Source organism: Sinocyclocheilus rhinocerous, unplaced genomic scaffold (assembly GCF_001515625.1).
Source record: "Sinocyclocheilus rhinocerous isolate Xijiao unplaced genomic scaffold, SAMN03320098_v1.1 scaffold1656, whole genome shotgun sequence".
In the NCBI taxonomy this organism is placed as follows: Eukaryota; Metazoa; Chordata; class Actinopteri; order Cypriniformes; family Cyprinidae; genus Sinocyclocheilus; species Sinocyclocheilus rhinocerous.
In genome coordinates this window covers 141,436-146,423 of record NW_015658516.1, presented here as the reverse complement: position 1 = coordinate 146,423, position 4,988 = coordinate 141,436, and the positions used below count along the sequence as shown (strand labels likewise).

The 4,988-nt window shown below is 40.9% G+C and overlaps 1 pseudogene; it reads right to left on the bottom strand.

Annotated features, from left to right (window-relative positions):
- Positions 1 to 2,179: 2,179 nt before the first annotated feature.
- Positions 2,180 to 4,988, bottom strand: part of LOC107722430 (uncharacterized protein K02A2.6-like) — a 5,182-nt pseudogene continuing 2,373 nt past the window's right edge.

The window sequence follows — 4,988 nt, the reverse complement described above, 5'->3', positions numbered from 1 at the left end:
AACTTTTAATAGGCCTAAATTGCTGTTAAATTAAACAAGTTTCATGATTTTAATTAATTAGACATGTTTTTTGTTAAAATTTAATATAATCATCCAGAAAAATTAAAACGAAAGAAAGAAAAAAAACTGAATCCAGAAAAATTTAAACGGAAAAAAAGTTTTTGGAAAAAATAAAACTTAGGCTAATTTGGGAAAAATAAAACGTATTTCATAGGGCCCTACAAATATCATGCATCTGAAGCTATAATTTTAATACTAAGCAACAGTGCATATTATATAGGGCCTATTTAAATTTTTTTAAATGGTGCTCACTCGTTTTTGTGAAAGACCCAAGAAGGACCATGCACAGTCACTTTCCACACAGGCACACTTCATGTTTGGTAGAAATAATCCTTAAGCATGTAAGTTTATAATTTCCTTCAGTTTAATTTAAATGTGCAATTAAAATAAATAAAAATAAATGTATATTTTAAAGTTTAGAATTAGACAGCCTTGCGTTGTGTAGACAATTGCATAGTGAAAATTACCCCAACGCACCACCTAGTGTCCAACCTACTCTAATACTATTATAACCTGTTTAAATATGAACAAGGGATTTACAACATTAAAGAAATCCTTTATTTATAACATGTACATGAAAAATCTAAAAGATTAGACACAACTATGGGACACGGTCGTGCAGCAGCGAGCAACAGTGAAAGGAACCTCAAGGTTGTAAATGTGTGAAATTGTATAGGGCCCCATTCCTGTATTTTGCCTGGGGCCCCCAAATCACTAAATCCGCCCCTGCTCTTTATATTCAGTTGTTTATGATTGATATTTGGCATTTAATGTTTGTAGATTATATTTATAGATTAACGTTTTATTAAAACATTTGCTACTGGTTTGTAAAAAAAGCTGTTACACATGTTTTTGTTCTCGTTGCATTTACACTGTTTTAACCAGCAGGTGTCATCAGCGTGCTCACTTCAAAACTGCAACATTTTCTAAATCAACGGCTTCAAATGACAGTTTAAAGTGGAAGTGAAGCAGGCAGTCAAGTTTACATTATTTACTAAGCTGATTTCCACTTTAATTAAAAAAATATATAACAAACACGATTAATGTAACCGTAAAGAAAAAAGGATGTTTTGTTATAGCTTTTGGAGCAAGGGCGCTGCCATCTTGCAGTACCACAGCGTGTGACGTCACGGGGTTGGTTTGCTCCATTGTCCACTACTAGCTATATTTCAGCTACAATTTATATTGCTGTGGCTGTTGTTCTTGAAAATACTTAATCTGCAGTAACCTTTTGGCTGTAAATAAATGCATTTAGTGTTATTACTAGAATTTGCAGTTTTTTTGTATATATGCAGAGTTCAAGAGCAAAGCGTGATAGTGTTGTGTTTGTTCGAAGTAACACAAATAAAAGTCGAGACAACGATGGGCAGTTCTTCTTTTTATTTTACTGTTCAACAACTGAACACCAGCTCCGTTAACACAGGTGTCTCCTTGGACAACCAACTGGCCAACCAGAATCTAACCCGGAGTACCCCAACAGTACTTATACTTTATTCTGGGTGTATTCAACTCAATACACTACACTTCCTCCCCCCTTAGATAAGAAAATCTCAAACAACAGTTTCGCTTTTAACAAAACATTTCCCCATATAAATAAATAAACCTATGCTACCGTATGATTGTAATGTCCCATTTAAGGTTTCTTTTTTTTTTTTCTCTTCCTTTTATAAATCAAGACGGGTTGGTGGTTTTCGTATACGGGTAGGGTAACGTTTCTCTTCACAGGTTGGAATTGGTGTTTGTGGCGCTTCACTGAGAGGTACACTGCTACCTTGAGGTGTTGTTGTATCACTTCCATTTGTAACAGTATCCGTAGTGGTGAATGGAACACTCACGGGACCACTTTCCAGAGGAACATTTGATCTTCTCAACTGATCAATGTGTCGTCTCCAGGTGGTATCTGGTGCAATCTCGACTGTATATGACAGCGGTCCTGTTCTTTCTTTTACTTTTGCAGGTGTCCATTTGTGATCTCCTCTGTAGTTTCTAGCGAGCACACACTCTCCAACTTCTAACTCTCTCGTTTTTCCTCCTCTTTGTGACTGTTTCATCTGTCTGTCATGTATAGTTCTACTCAAATTGGGTTTCAGCAAGTCCAGCCTTGAACGTAAGGGTCTACCAAGGAACAACATGGCAGGTGTTCGATTTGTGGTGACATGAGTTGCATTTCGATATGCAAACAAGAAATTGTAAAGCTTCTGTTTTAGTGTGAGCTTCTCTTGTGTCATGGCCCGCAGTGCATTCTTCAAGCTTTGCACAAATCTCTCAGCTAAACCATTTGTAGCTGGGTGGTAGGGCGCTGAGGTCACATGCTTGATTCCATTGTTCTTTAGGAATATCTGGAACTCCTCAGCTATAAACTGGGGACCATTGTCACTCACCAGCTGTTCTGGTACACCAGTCCTTGCGAAAAGTTCTCTCAGAACTATCACCGTTTGGGCAGCAGTTGTGGAGGACATGCTAAACACTTCTGGCCACTTTGAACATGCATCAACAACTACCAGAAATGTAGTGCCCATGAAAGGACCCGCAAAATCAACATGGATTCTTTGCCACGGTAACGCAGGCCATTCCCAAGGATGTAGCGGTGCAGGTTTTGGCACCTTTTGCACATACTGACATCCTGAGCAGTTCATGGCGAGCTGCTCGATCTGCTGATCTATACCAGGCCACCATATGAAACTTCTTGCAAGTGACTTCATCTTTACCACTCCAAGATGTCCAACGTGGAGCTCCTCCAAGACTCTAGTTCGCAACTTAGGTGGTACAACAACTCTTAATCCCCACATGATGCAACCCCCATCTAGAGTGAGTTCATCACGGCGCTGATAGAATTGCATGAATTGAAGCTTCTGCTGTGCATTCCAGCCAGACTGTATAGCGGAATATACCTGTGACAATGTAGGATCTCTCCTGTTTTCTCTCCGAATCATTTCATCTGTAACAGGAGAACTCTCAAGCTGAGCAATTGTAAAAACATCCAAAGGTGTGCTTACATTCTCTGTCTTTGAATCACAACCAACCAATGGTAGACGTGATAGCCCATCAGCGTTAGCATGTTTGTGTGTTCTTTTGAATTCAATCTGGTATCTATGTCCTCCCAGAAACAACGCCCACCTTTGCATCCGCGCTGCTGCTGTCAGTGGAACTCCCTTCTGAGGATTGAAGATGGAAACCAATGGTTGATGATCTGTAACCAAGGTAAATGTGTTTCCATACAGATACTGATTAAATCGTTTCACACCCCATACCAGGCTCAAAGCTTCCCTGTCAATCTGTGCATAGTTCTTCTCAGCAACAGTAAGGGAGCGTGACGCGAAAGCTATGGGGCGCTCCGTTCCATCAGCCATCACATGTGACAACACTGCTCCAATTCCGTATGGTGAGGCGTCGCATGCTAACCTTAGTGGTTTGTGAGGGTCAAAATGAGTCAGTACTGTATCTGACATCACCAGTTCCTTTGCTTCCTGAAAAGCTTGTGTACATTGCTTGGACCACGTCCATTTCTTTCCTGCTTGTAACAGGGCATGTAGAGGATGGAGAACAGTGGCTAGATTTGGCAAAAACCTGTTGTAGTAATTGATAAATCCAAGGAAGGACCTCAATTGCGAGACATCTTTCGGCTGTGGAGCCTCCGCAACAGCTTTTAGCTTGTCATGACACTTGTGCAGACCATCTCCATCAATTTTGTGCCCACAATATGTGATTGTGTCCTTGAAAAACTCACACTTATTACGTCTTGCACGCAGTCCATACTCTTCCAATCTCTTTAAGACTTGTGCTAAGTTCTCCAAATGACTACTGTCACTGTCACCTGTGACAATGATGTCATCGAGGTAGCATTGGGTACCAGGGCAACCCTGCAGTACCTGATCCATAGCCCTTTGCCATAAAGCCGGTGCTGAGGCGACACCGAAAACAAGCCTGTTATATCAGTACAAGCCCTTGTGAGTATTTATAGTCAAGAACACTTTTGAATCCTCCTCCATTTCCATTTGCAAATACACTTCCGCCAAGTCTGTTTTGCTAAAAAGCTGTCCTCCTGCAAGTGTAGCAAAAATGTCCTCTATTCTCGGTAGTGGATATTGTTCTGCCTGCAGTACAGGGTTGACAGAGACTTTAAAATCCCCGCACAGTCTTACAGTTCCGTCTTTTTTTCCCACAGGAACAACGTTCTGATTCCGTTTATTTGACACTCGCTTGTCATTTTCAATGTCATTAGCTTTGAAATACTGCTCGATTCGTTCACAGTACAAAGTCCAATCGTCCGTAACATTGTCAAATGCATCAATCTTTCCGATATATCCTGCCACTCTTCTGCTTTCACTTACTATTTCGCGCTGAACCTATCTCTCAGTCTCCGTGAGTCTAGGTTTTTTCTCTCTTAATCACTTCTCCCAGGAAAAAAAACGCCCACTTGAAAAAAAAACTAGGAGAAAGCGCTTCCATATAATTCCATAAATCCTCGTCGCCAACTGTTGTGTTTGTTCGAAGTAACACAAATAAAAGTCGAGACAACGATGGGCAGTTCTTCTTTTTATTTTACTGTTCAACAACTGAACACCAGCTCCGTTAACACAGGTGTCCTCCTTCGCCAACCAGAATCTAACCCGGAGTACCCCAACAGTACTTGTACTTTATTCTGGGTATGACCCAGGGAGGGGTCGGTTGACCCAAACTGAACTGTGAAAGTTTTCAAGGTCAAAAATAGTTATGTACTGACTCAGGGAAGGGTCTGCTGACCCGTAGTGAACTGTGAAAGTTTTCACAGGTCAGAATAGTGGTTAGTGACTCAGGGAAGGGTCAGCTAACCCGTGTGGAACTATGAAAGTTTTCACAGATCAGAATAGTTATGTTACTGACTCGGGGAAGGGTCAGCTGACCCATGGTGAACTGTGAAAGTTTTCACAGGTCAGAATAGTGATGTT